Source organism: Chionomys nivalis, chromosome 13 (assembly GCF_950005125.1).
Source record: "Chionomys nivalis chromosome 13, mChiNiv1.1, whole genome shotgun sequence".
Classification (NCBI taxonomy): domain Eukaryota; kingdom Metazoa; phylum Chordata; class Mammalia; order Rodentia; family Cricetidae; genus Chionomys; species Chionomys nivalis.
The window spans coordinates 32,794,071-32,808,266 of record NC_080098.1 but is presented as its reverse complement, the minus strand read 5'-3'; the positions used below and the strand labels follow the sequence as shown (position 1 = coordinate 32,808,266).

The 14,196-nt window shown below is 40.0% G+C and overlaps 1 protein-coding gene across 3 annotated transcripts in view; it reads left to right on the top strand.

Moving 5' to 3' along the window:
- Positions 1–14,196, top strand: part of Chrm3 (cholinergic receptor muscarinic 3) — a 452,846-nt gene that overhangs the window by 111,603 nt on the left and 327,047 nt on the right. For 2 of the 3 annotated variants that reach the window (XM_057788128.1, XM_057788127.1), the window contains exon 2: positions 5,472–5,580. The exons of the other annotated variant lie outside the window; for it this stretch is intronic. The gene's annotated coding sequence lies outside the window, so the exon portion shown is untranslated. The remainder of the gene's footprint in view (positions 1–5,471; positions 5,581–14,196) is intronic. 3 annotated transcript variants of the gene reach the window in all.

Here is a 14,196-nt window from a genome sequence, read left to right as displayed (position 1 = left end):
CGAAAGGGCTTGACTGCCTCTGAACCTCCTCGACAGCTCTGATGCATAGAAGAGAGCCCTTTGTCCTCTGCCTGCCAAATGGATGTTTCAAGCCAATTAGATAATGTTGGAGCTTGATGTAAAATCCAAATAGACTACAGAGATGCTCTGCTTTGTAAGTTACATATGAAAAAGCCCACTGATTTTTCTCTAGTTAATTTAACTGTCCTTATTTCAACCCCATAGGCCACTGGAACAGCAGCCCAGAGGAAACAACATACTTAGAAGTTACTTTTCATTATGGCTGATCTTTTAAAGTTTAATTGCCAATAAATACAAGCACAAAGGGGTAGCTGTGTCATTACAAATGTAAACACACCCATAGCCCTACCCAGAGGCAATTTTAAACAATCTCAGAAACACCCCCTACTTTCATTGTACCTGGATCACTCTCGTGAAACTCATCTTTCATTTTTGTCTAGCATCTCCTGTCTAGCCACCAGGGCCATCCAGGCTAGGTACTAAAACACTTCTTTCAAAAGTCAGCAAGATGGCTCAGTGGGTAAATCTGCCTGCTGCCAAGTCTGACTCCGATCTCTATAACCCACATGCTGGAAGGAAAGACCTGCAATAATTATCTCTAGTGAAACATGCTTTTAAAAGCTTAACAAAGAGAAGGAAAATATAACATCCATATAACTTTCTGTGTAAGATAATCCACCTCCAGCTATCATTGTGTGTGTGTGTTTTTGTGTGTGTCATGAATCACCATGTTCCATGGCCTCCTAAGCGCCAGATATGATTGAACTATCCAGTGTGAGACTCTCCGCACTGGTAATCCTGAGAGGAAGAGCCTACCTCTCCCAAACAAGAAGTATATTCCACTCCCCAATGGTCCATTTCCCTCATCCCACAGTCAAGGTCACTTTTTGTGTTTTATTAGTGACCCGGTGCTTTTGATTACATAGACTTCTGTGTCAATTTGCTGTGCCTTTGTTCTGTGATAGTGAGATAAAAATAAGAGAAGAATTGCTTCCCTCACAAGTTAGCACCAGGTGGGTTAGAACTTCCTTCAGAAGAACGTCTGAAGAGTGAGATGTGCTCTAGAAGGCCGACCTTTTGTGTCTCTCTGCTTACAGCGCTTCTCTGCTCCCCCTTTCAGTAGAAACTTCAATATCCTTTCAATAGGTTGAAATTTTGTTCGTGTGTGTGCTAGTGCACATGTTTACGTGTGTGGGCACACATGTGTACATACCTATGGAGGTTGGAGGTCTATTTCGGGCATCACTCCTGAGCCCCAGAGATCTACCTCAAGGATCCACCCCAGGATCCTCCCCCACCAACTAGGCTCCACTTTCTAAAATATCAACTCTCTTCTATGTGCACCACAAACTGAGGACCAAATGTCACAAACACATGAGCCTGTGAGGACTTACCACATGAGAGCCTTAGTGTGAAATTTGGAACCTACGTATCTCTTACAGCCGCAGATGCTGAGACTGATTCTGAAGCCTCACACTAAGGCAGGATGCTGGAGCCTTTCAGAAGCAGGACCCAGTGGAACCGGAGTCGCTGAGGGAACACCCTTGAATAGGACAGCAAGGCCTCAGTCTCTTTCTCTTTCTCACTTGACCACAGAAGCAGATTTTCTCTGCCATACCCTCGCACCACGATATGCTCAGAAACAAGGAAGACAGATTATTGATTGTCACCACAGAACTGTGAGCCAGTATAAACCTTTTTTTTTTCCTCCATAACTTATTTATCTCAGGCATTTGTTACAGTCACATAGAAAATGTTGGCACAATTCAACTTTTGCTCGCAGGAAGTTAGTATCACAATGTGCTAATTGCTTATCATGATGGGAAGCTGTATGGTGAACTGTGTCTGTTCTAAGTAAAGAAGGTGGCTTAAATGACTACATTTCAAATAAAACTTCACTTCAGTAGTCTCTAAATCTTTCTTTAAATGTTTACATTGTACTTGGTAAAATAGACTAATAAACAGCTCTTACGAAGGCTGGTCTTGCTCTGAGAAGAAATGAGAGTCCATACTGATGGTCTAGGGGGTTACTTCTTATTTTAGAATTCTATACACATTATCTTCTTTTAAGTGTACATTTGAGCTCCATCAGATTCTTATTCTCTCAGAGAAACCAAGGAATTCAAAACAGCTTATCTATAGCCACACAGCCTTCCTACTAATCTATCAGCAAAAGACTGCATTGCGCTTCTATACTCTGTGCTTTTATACACATCATGTCGATATAGCCTCGATGTTTATTATGATATTAAGCCATCATATAGATCTAGAAGTTTAGGTTACACAGTGCTAGATCTCTCTCCCTTTTGTTGTTTCAAATAGCAAGCCCCCCACATTCCAGTGGAAGATCACACATCTGAGATCATTTGGGCAGCACAAATTGGTCTTGTTGGATTTTGAAAACAAAAGCAAAAAACCCCACAAAACTGAGTGCATAGTGGTGGGGACTGGGTCGGGGGAAAGTAGGCAAAGGGATAGTGCATGTGATCAAGAATCTCAAAAAAACTAATAAATGTTTTTAATGACAGCTTCCGGTTATTGTTTACCCAGTAAATTATCTGTGGAAAGCAGCTTAGAGCGAAATTGAGAACGAGTTTAGTTTGCTGTCTGGAAGTGTCTAGACTTTAGGATTCCATACACTGTGCAGGTGAGGTGACTCAGTGGGTACAGGTACCTGCCAGCAAGCCTGATGACTTCAGTTCAGTTCCCAGGATCCACATGGGGGAAGGAGAGAATCTGACTCCCACGAGTTGTCCTATTAGCATGCTATGGGTACATTCAGGTGCTCTCTCACGCGCGCGGTATCTCTCTCTCTCCTCCCTCTTGCTCTCTTTCTCTCAGAAGAGTTTCTCACTAGCTTGGAATTTACTGAGCAGACTAGCTGTTCAGTGAGCCCCAGAAATCTTGCCTTACCTGCTTCCCAAATGTTGTAATTACAACCACATACCACCACACCTGGATTTTAACATAGATTCTTGGATTTAACTGAGGTCTCCATGTTATTCCACCTCTTGAGCTCCCACGTAGACAGAATATTATTTGACATAAAATGAGATGATATGAGATATAATAACGATTTATGTACCAAATATTGTGTCAAAATATTTATACCCCCCGGATTAGAATTCTGAATCAAGTGGGGTTTTTTCCCAAAGGAACGCAATTTTACCAGTTATCTAAACAAAACCCAAAGCTAAAAGTTGTAGTCTGCTCAGAGAAGACACAAGGTGAAAGTTAGGAATGGGGCACAGGAGAGCTCTATACGTTGGACAATCAAATCACCCGTAGTAGGCAAAGCAGATGCATTAAACAGTAGCAAAAGACAAGAAGAACCTGGGATGGAGCCAGAGCCAAGAGAGCAGAGCTAGTGAAGATCACATGACACAAAGCACGCTGTGCTTTCCCTGCACACTCTGGAAGCACTCAGAGCAACCCTGTTCTAGAGGTGATAGATGTTGGCTTTGGCAATGAAGTCAGTTATTCAAGACCCTAAAATAATAAGAAAAAATATGCTGGAAATTTTGTTCAGGGTCATATTTTTCCCACTCAAACCCAGGTTTCCTTTGCTTGAAGTTAGTATTGTATAGGGAACCATTTGGTCATCTTCTCCATTATTTGTGCTTAATTCATGTCTGTGAGTGAAGAAGATTCATTGGCATCTTGTTTTCAATTTCTCACATTTGCTGAGAGCACAAAGCAGGGGCTTTTGTAACTGTTATCTTTTTGATGCCTTTTAATAGGAAAGACCCCTACACAGAAGTCTGCATCCTGAGTCTGCTATATAACCCACCCCTGTGCACTCTCACCTCCAAGTTTGTTTGCTTTTCTCTAATCTAGATAAGCATCCTTGTTATGGGCCATGCTTTGCCCTTAAGTAAAGTCATACGGATGGAAATGCTTTCAACCCTCTTGAGCACTGGGGGGTTGGGGAAGTTCCCTATTGGTACCAAAGGATGTCTGCATGGATAGTTTAGACTAGCAGGGCAGACTGTATTTCATAAAGGCACAGTTCTCTCATGGAGGCATAAATGAAACTAGAGTCTTTACGTGAATAAACATGTTCATGTCCCAGTAAAACTTCACACAGCATGTTATTTGAAACAAAACAACTTATGCAATTCTTATGACTTGTTTAAAGATGTAAAACCATTCTTACTTCACAGGCTGTGCAGAAGCAGGCGGTGGGCTTGAGTTTTATCCTCTCCTGCTCTCGACCACACAGCACCGAGCTTTTCTCATGGGTGAATCATTAGAGCTTCCAAGCCAGCTGTTTCCCTATGTTCCAGAATAACTGTTCCTAGCTCCTAATTTTCCAGCTCTCGATTGCCTTTAGAAAGCCCTATACACTATGATAATTTCAATTTTCCTTGCATTCCTGCAGCCCTTCCTTTGGGCATCCCAGGATGAGGGAAGGTATCTCAGTCAATTAACAAGCTGGCATCTAATCTAGAAAAAGAGTGTATTGTTTCCTCTTGATAAAATTTCATTGTTTAAACACATCGGTCTTTGAGAGATTTGCTAATTAAACTAATTTAAACAACCAACATGTAATTGTTGAATAACGTATTTGAATTTCATTCAAATGATTTTTCAAATACTTTCATTCTATTTTTTCCTTCTTGGGCATGTGTTCAAACAAGACGATAACATTGACCAATAAATGACGAGATAGACAAAAGTGTGAAGTCAAACCCTGACAATTACACTCTAGTCCTAAGATTGTGGGTACCGCACATTCTTTCTATTCACTTGGCAAATATTCACACGTAGTAGGCACTATCCTGAAGTCAGAGCTTTGTTTGCACCCACATTAATAAACAGCAAGGGATTGAACATTTTAAAGAGCCACAGGGCCTAATAAAGTCATTTATTCCATTGTATGTGATATTTTTGACATCTGCTACTTGTGCTTTCTGACCATGGAACAGAAGCAAATAGGATGAAATGTGCTTCACATTTTCTAAAGGGTGTGGGATCCAGTCTTTGGGATTTATAAAATGAGATGGTGATCCACAATGAAGTTTTGTTATCAAGACTAAATGAAATATCATATATAGGAATTAGCATAATTCCCAGAACATACCAAATCCTTATCAGAGGATATGCTTGCTTTTTCTTCAATTTGTTTCTTACTGGTAAGTTTATGCGTCCTCAGAATCATTGTAGCAATTTTCTACTACAACATTTCTTAATCTTACTTAGCATTGCACTAAATTTACTTCTTAGTCATACTTTACACTGACTAAATAAACAGCATGTTCTCATGGCTGTACTTCACACTGTGGGCAAAACAGAGGTTTATAAATGAAAGTCCTTCCTGTGCCTTCTTTTTGATCAGACTCTTTTACTGCTATTATGATGCAGCTTGAAAAGACGCTCTTATAAAAATGGTATCGCTGATGCCTGTTGGCTGATTTTGGAATTGTTTTTTTTTGTGTGTGTGTGTCTAGGTATGACTGGTAATGGCATCTACTTCCGTTCGACATTGCTCAGTGGACTGTGGATTGAATGAACCATATCCTTTCCCATCATGATAGACAACACAAAGACTCTCCACTTGTAGGTATTTTTATTCAACTTTATTTTTGTGGCTATGTACTGAGATGGGTTTTTAAAGTATAATTTTATGATGAAAATTGTTCATAGTGTCGCTAATATGAAATGTGATCAGAATTAGCCTCTCAGTTTCAATCCATTGTCAGAAAAAGGCACAGCCTAAAATATGCCTGCATTAAATATGAGTGTAAGTAGGGTGCTGTGATAATTGTTATCAACCTGTGGAGATGAACGCTCAGCTGAGGAACTGCCTCCATCACATTGGCCTGTGAGCATATCTGTGGGGTATTTTCATGATTAATATGATGGTCAGAGAGTCTGGCCCACTATGGGTGCTCCCATCCCCAGGCAAGCAGGATTAGGCTGTATTTAAAAACCAACAATCCAGTAAGCAACATTCCTCCATGCTCTCTGCTTCAGTTTCTGCCTCTGGGTTTCTGCCTTGTCGTCTTGCCCTGGATTCCCTAGATGATAGACTGTAACTTATAAGTCAGATAAACCCTTTTCTTCCTCAAGCTGCTTTTCGTCAGCTTTTGTCATATTAACAGAGCCTCAAATTAGGAAATTTAGCTGTTATTGACTATAAAAAGCCATTGGAAGATTTCAATGTCTTCTGGTTCTTTAGTACCATATCACTACAACTTATCAATAGACTGGGAGGCCTGCTCCACAAGACCATCTCCCAGTGTCTGGGTCAGAAGCCACAGAGCAGCAAAAGGAAACTCAGGATAGCTCCTAATCTGAGGGGAAAGACTCACACATGTGCTGTTCAATCATGTCTCTTTATTGTTCCGCTTCTATTCCGATTCTCCTGTCCTTCTAATTCCTCCTGGCTTCCTTTCCTCTAGCCCATAAACTCTCTTCTTCCAGGAGGCTTGAAGCAATGAAACAATTACAAAAATTACCTCTCACTGGTCCAAAGCACATCCCTTGTGTAAACAATAAGGAACCGAGCCATTTACCATTGCAATACAAGGTTTCAGGAGTAAGACTGTGATCAGAGCCTGGTGGTGAAGTGCCCAGTGACAAACTGAGACATAGCTCTTTTGTCAGCTAGACTCGGCAAGCAAAGAATTGACATGCTTTTCTTTGGGTGCTTTGGTGCGGTAACCCTGGTTAGACACCTGCAACTCTCATTTTGTACACAGCTATAAAGTTTTAAACTTATGATCTATGTACATAAAGTCTCGAGTCTAGCTTGAACTTGATCTGAGGTAAAAGTGAGCTAATTGTATTCAGTTAGTCTGAGCAGAAGGAACAAAGCTGGTTTTTAAGTGTCTACAGTCCTTGTGGGACAATAGATCTAGGTATGAAGTATGTCCTCGTATATTTTTTACATATCAAAATTATACAGCTGAATAAAAAGTCATCTTTCTGACCACCCACAGGTATATGTGTTCATAATATTGAGCTGTAATTATGAGATTGCATAGTCACATCGCATGAAATTACACACTACAGTGCATGTATTAGAGAGGCACAAGCTGCTTCAGCAAATGTGAGCAGCAGTCTTCAGAGTCAATAGTCCTTCAGGCTTTGCCTGGACATGATTACCTTCATCAGAGAATCATTCCTCACGCACTGACGTCTGAACACTCATCACCTGCTGTGACTCTCATGGCCTCTGACAACAGCTGAGATAAGTCTGCATTTTAACCAGCTTAATATGTTGGAGCAGTTGGATTTTATTCCAACAAGACATTCATGTGCTTCTGCTTACCCTCATCCTAATGATGACTGCTGGATGATATCTAAGCTGTATCTATGGGCTGTATCTATGACTGGCGGAAAATATATATTATGTTATGAGAGAGGGAAATTGTACCCTGAGGATTGTAATTGTAGCTTTGATTTCATTTATCATTCAATTAGTCTGCTATTCTCCAAGCTTTGGGTATCTCTGAAAAGTGAGAGAATCATAAAATATTAATTTCTGCTTTATCTATATTCCTAAGATTACTCTGTCAAATGAAGGAATGAATGTGAAATTTTGATCTAGCTGTAAGACTCATGTTTTAGGGGCTGGAGATATTGCCTAGTTAGTAGAGCATTTACCTACCATAAACAAAGCCATGGGTACCATTCCCAGCACTGCCTAGACTGAGCATCACAGGACATGCCTGAAATCCCAGAACTATGGAGGTAGATGCAGAAGAATCATGAATTCAAAGTCATCCTACACTACATCGTGAGTTCAGGACTATCTGAGACTACATGAAATCCATTCAAAAAAAAAAGAAAAAAAACTAAGAAAGAGGGAAACATGAAACAATGAAATGAGTCTTATCTACTGCTAAGACTATTAGGGAGAGGGAAAGAGTCGTAACCACCATGTTTAAAATACTGGTTAATACAGCCTCACATTTTACATATTACCCATCTAAAAGATATATTGCTAAAGGCATAATCAGTTTATGGTCCATATCCATTTCATGTATATGTGAAAATACATAAAAATATGGGTTAGTTTTTCAATGTCAAGGAAATGCCACAGAACTCAAAAGTGCAAAGATTTAGTTTTTCAATTTTTTTTGAGATTATAATGACAGAATTTCCCCTTCCCTTTCTTCCCTCCGAATCCTCCTTGTACCCCCTTATACTCTTTCAAATTCATGGCCTCTTTTTCTTTAACTGTTGCTATGTACATGTGGTGTGTGTGTGTTCCTAGATATACAAATACCTCCTGCTCAGTTTGTATTATGCTATTTGTATGTATATGTTCAGGGATGGCCATTTGACTGAAAATCTGAGAGGTCATTTAGCCCCATTGTTGTGTGTCTCTGAGGGGGTAGCCAAGCAAAGCTGCTGACCTTGTAGTGACTGAGAAAGCATCTAGCTTCGCCAAGCATTAGTGTCCCTGTGAGTGTGATGGAGCTGGTAATAAAATGCTTCTATTTATCACACTGTGAATTGCAGATGTTAATATGAATAAGCAGGTAACTCCCTGGATTCCTTAGAGAATGCTCAGTGCTCTCTCTGGGGAGTGTGGTATCATAATGGAGAAGCAGGCCCTAATGTGTCTATTGACTGTAGAACCTAGAATGGTCATTGAATCTTTTGACATCTCCATTTCTGAGAAATAAAATGGAGATAATTACAGTATACTCCAGGCTGCTTTTGTTAAGATGGCTCAAACCAGCTTCTGAGGAGTACTCATAACTACAACTTTTACTAGGAATTTTAAAGATATAATCAAAATTATAACATAGTATGATTTTTCAAGTACAAATCAAATCTTCTGACTTTGAAAGTATTCTTGCTATATACTATATTTAGGACATTTTAAAAAAGCTGTGACTGATTACATGATCTCATCGATATGTAAATCTTAAATTTTATTATTTATTATAAATGTGGGGTCACAGATACCATAGTGCCCCTGTAGTGAAGTCAATTTTCTCCTTCTGCCCTGTGAGTTCACAGACCAAGATCGTTTTTAGTCTTGATAGGATGCACCTTTACCTTCTGAGCCACCTCACCAGTCTTAAGTATCGAGGGTTTTTTAAATTTTTTTATTGATTTTATTGAGTTATACATTTTTCTCTGCTCGCCTCTCTTCCTCTCCCCTCTCCTTCTACCTTCTACCATGATCCCCATGCTCCCAATTTACTCAGGAGATCCTGTCTTTTTCTACTTCCCATGTAGATTAGATTCATGTATGTCTCTCATAGGGTCCTCATTGCTGTCTAGGTTCTCTGGGATTGTGAATTGTAGGCTAGTTTTCTTTGCTTTATGACTAAAAGCCACTTATGAGAGTGAGTACATATGATATTTGTCTTTCTGAGTCTGGGTTACCTCACTCAATATGATGTTTTCTCTTGCATTTGCCTGCAAATTTCAAGATGTCATTATTTTTTTCTGCTGTGTAGTACTCCATTGTGTAAATGTACCACATTTTCCTTATCCATTCTTTGGTCGAGGGGCATTTAGGTCATTTCTAGGTTCTGGCTATGGCAAACAATGCTATGAACATTCTTGAGCACTTGTCTTTGTGGCAAAATTGAGCATCCTTTGGATATATACCCAAAAGTGGTGTTGGCTGTGTCTTGAGGAAAGTTGTTTCCTAATTTTCTGAGAAATCACTATACTGACATCCAAAGGGGTTGTACCAGCTTGCATTCCAACCAGCAGTGCAGGAGTGTCCCCTTTAGCCCACATCCTTTCCAGCATAAGTTGTCATCAGTGTTTTTGATCTTGGCCATTCTTACAGGTAGGAGATGGAATCTCAGAATTGTTTTGATTTGCATTTCTCTGAAAGCTAAGGATGTTGAGCATTTCTTTAAGTGTCTCTCAGCCATTTTAGTTTCCTCTGTTGAGAGTTCTCTGTTTAGTTCTGTACCCCGTTTTTTATTGGATTATTTGTTCTTTTGATGATCAATTTCTTGAGTTCTTTGTATATTTTGGAGATCAGCCCTCTGTTTGATGTGGGGTTGGTGAGGTTTTTTAAAAGACAGCAAATAATTCAAATCAAGTTACAAATTACAAACATACATTGAATATGCCATTCCATATAAAAAATAAAACTGAGTCAGGCATGGTAATGCATGCCTGGAACCCCAGCATATTAGGGAGACTGAGGCAGGGGGACTTCAGACCAGCCTAGATTGCATAGAGAGTATCGGAGTATCCAGGACTATATACTAAAATTGTATCAGAAGACAGATAGATAGGTCTGGTGTGATCACTCACTTGTTAGAGGCACTTGTGACCAAATCTGAGGAACTGTGTTCATTGTGTTCATTCTCCAAAACCTACACACTGTCTTCTGATCTCTGTACACACATTGAGGAAACTGGGCCTGTACACATCTCTCTCTCTCTCTCTCTCTCTCTCTCTCTCACACACACACACACACACACACACACACACACACGAGAAGTGATATATAGACAGACAGACAGATGAATGATAGATAGATAGACGTATGCCTCTCAGAGTTTGTAAGCAGGAGACCCGTGTTTTATTTGTTAAGTTTGGGCCGTTACCCCACTTCTTTGTTACTTCATTTGCTTTGTTGTTCAGGAAAGGAAACGGAGAGGTAAAGAGGGAAAATATAGACCAAATCACAAAATTAAGGGGAAAGGGGGATTTAGCTCTCACTCAGCGTTGGATCCTAAACATGTCTTGTTATGAATAAACATCCAATATTGTCCTCGGGGCCTGTGTTGGATAAAATTCAGTGGTTCATAATGGGTGACATTTTCCAAGTGAGTCATGATTTGTTCCCAAGGTGGGTAGTGCTGATAACGAGGGTGGTAACAGAGCCAAGCTCGTGAACCCACGCTTTGTCCATGTCTGTAGTCCAGCAGTTGCCAACCCCAAGGCTCTCGCTCACACCAGAAAGCCACGGCCTGTCCCCTGCACATGTTAATTATAAACCACCTGAAACAGCCAAGCAGTGTTTGGTTTAGCCACTTCTCGATCCACCCACGTTAGCAGCCAGAGAGTTTCGCATGTAAATTCCATCTGACTTTTAATTCAGGCCATGATATTATCTGTGGCTTCTGCGTGTGCTCTGCCCTTCTTGTTTGTTTTCTCAGTGGGGTTTTCCATGAAGAGAGCTGTGGCGGTTGTGGAGGAGGCTGCTGAGAATAATGGCTCTGGGAGTACAGTCCTTTGTACCATGACCATGGTGTGTGGCTATTGCTTCACTGTCCCTGAGAATAGGAACCTTATAAAGAGATGCCACTGGTCTACTTTCCCTGCCCCCTGTCCCTTTCCACACTTACGGTCTCTTAGTGTTCACAGTCTTCACATTTTACTGTCTCTCTGACATTAGGCTATAGTGAAAAGAATGAGTAGGGTCATTAGTGTGGAATACCAGCCTTACTAAATAGAGCCTCGTGGATTCCTCCTTATTTTTACTGTTGTATTAGCCATTCTATTTGTGATGTTTTCCCTAAAATTTATTTGTAACTTTAGAAGTTTCCCTCTGTTGGAAGCCAATTAAATTGGATTTCAATCTAATTTTTTTAAAAAAGTGCACCTCTAAACACACACAATCAAATCAATAGAGGCATGTACACATCACAGAGAAAGAAACCCAGGAGAGAAGAACCAGGTTTAAAAGAAAGACTAAGGCAGTTTCCTTGGATAACGAAGTTTGCCATCTCCAAGCACACAGAAATCAGAGAAATGTGTTATTCAGTGTAGAGATGGACAGAGTTCAGGGAAGACATGGGGCATTCAGACTTTGAATTCTGATGTAAATTGGAGACAGAAAATATAAAAACTTTATCAGTGGGATTTAAAGAATTGGTAGATAAGATGTAGCCATAATTAAGAATAGTGTTATCATGGCAGAGACAAGGAAAGGTAAGAAATAAGCCCCTAATATGAGAACCTGCTAAGTGACTGGGTATGTGGCTCAGATTGTAGAATATTCACCTAGCATGTGTCATGTGGGTTCAGTCCCCAGCATGGCATCGGAGCACCTGGAAGGTGGAAACAGGAGGATCGGAAGGTCAAGATCATCCTCAATTTCTGCCTGGTTTTCTTTGCTTTGTGTTTAAAAATCACTTATGAATGAGTACATGTGATAATTGTCTTTCTGGGTCTGGGTTACCTCACTCAATATGATATTTTCTAGCTCCATCCATTTGCCTGCAAATTTCAAGATGTAGTTATTTTTTCTGCTGTGTAGTACTCCATTGTGTAAATGTACCACATTTTCCTTATTCATTCTTTGGTCAAAGGCATTTAGGTTGTTTCCAGGTTCTGGCTAAGACAAACAATGCTTTTATGAATAATCCCAGAGAACCTAGCAGCAATGAGGACCCTAAGAGAGACAAACAGGGATCTAATCTACATGGGGAGTAGAAAAAGACAAGATCTCCTGAGTAAATTGGGAGCATGGGGACCATGGGAGAGGGCTGAAGGGGAGGGGAGAGACAGGAAGGGGATCAGAAAAAAATGTAGAGCTCAATAAATTCAATAAAAAAAAAACAAGATCATCCTCAATTTCATAGCCAGTTCTAGCACAGCCTAAATGAACCTCCTGAGAGTAGAACTGAGAAGCTCTGTGTGCCCTGAAAGGTATATGGGAGGCTGAAGTGTGAGCTGTCAATTGTTTCTGCTCCTTTGCTAGCTGAGTTCTGTTTGAAAGCACCCTAACCCAGTACCTGTCATGACTGCACAAGTAGTGTGTCAATCAAAGTCCTATTCTTCCCTGCAAGCTCAATTAACATGCTGTGTCGTCTATGGAAACTGCCTCAGTCTTCCTCTTAAAGCTGACTCTTCCCTACCGTGTTTCCCTCTCTGTGATGTGTCCATGCCTCTCTTGTAGACCAGGCTCCATTATTTTGCAGTGATTGATACACAAATCTATATGAGTGGTTACACTGTTGGTTTATTGAAGGCAGTCTCTGTCTTAATTATTTTTGTTTCCCAGTGTCACTGTCCCTACAAAATCCATGATACCAGTGAACACCCTGTGACCTTAGATTGAACAAAAAATAACTATGTTTGTTATGGTTCAACTATTTCTAGCAAAGTCTTTGATACGCATATTATCTTAAAGATATTATCTAGGTAACTCTAAACAGTTATAACCAAGAAAATGAAAAAAGCCACCTTCAACATACTCCATGTTTATATTCTATCAACTAATTTTAGCAAAAGATTTTAAGTGCCTTAAAAATATTTAAGTCATCTTGGCTTGGTGGTTTATACCTATAATCCTGTCACTTAAGAAGCAAAGGCAAGAGGATGAGTTCATGGGCATCCCCAACTACATCGCCAGTTCCAGGTTAGCCTGGGTGTCATGAGACCCATCTCAAAAACTCACAAGAAGGGAGGCTGACAGCATTGACTCAGCAGTTACAAGCACAGGCTGCTCCCCGTGAGGATCCAAATTCAGTTCCAGCATCCACATCTCAGAGACTCACAAGCCCCTATACTTCCAGCTCCAGAGGGGCAGATGCCCTCTTCTGGCCTCCATGGGTACCTGCATTCCCATGCACATGCTCCACATAGGCACATAAGCATGATTAAAATAAAATGTTCTTGTTAAAAAAAAAATCAAAAGAAAGGTCAAAGAAAAATGGAGGACTGTCTCTACTATCTTCTCATTTTATTAGTAAGCATATTATTTTGGGGATCAGTTTCTCAGCAGCCATATGGTTTCCAACTTGGCATTAGCTTGGGATAGAATGATTACTTCTATACGAATTTCTAAGAAAATACTTTTAAAGGTTTATTTTATCATAATAATTACTGTATTTGTTGTAATTGCTTTTTCCCAACATTACCATACTGAGATCATCATGAAGTATTATGAGTCATTTAATTTATACGTATATGCATGTGTATCTAAGTGTAGGTATGTGCACCATGTGTGTACAGTGGCCATGCAGATGAGAAGAAAGTACTAATATCCTGGACAGAAATTACAAATGGGTGTAAGCCATCATGTGGGTGCTGAGAGCTGAGTCCAGGTCCTCTTCAAGAACTATATGTACTCTTAATTGCTGAGCATTCTCTATAGCCCCCCATAAAATATGAATACACATATGAAAGCAGCCATATTTGTGCATATAAACATTCATATGCTAGAGAGAAAGCATGCGTGTGCTTTATATAAATACTTAAAATGCATATTTCATATGTCCAAGAAAAAAA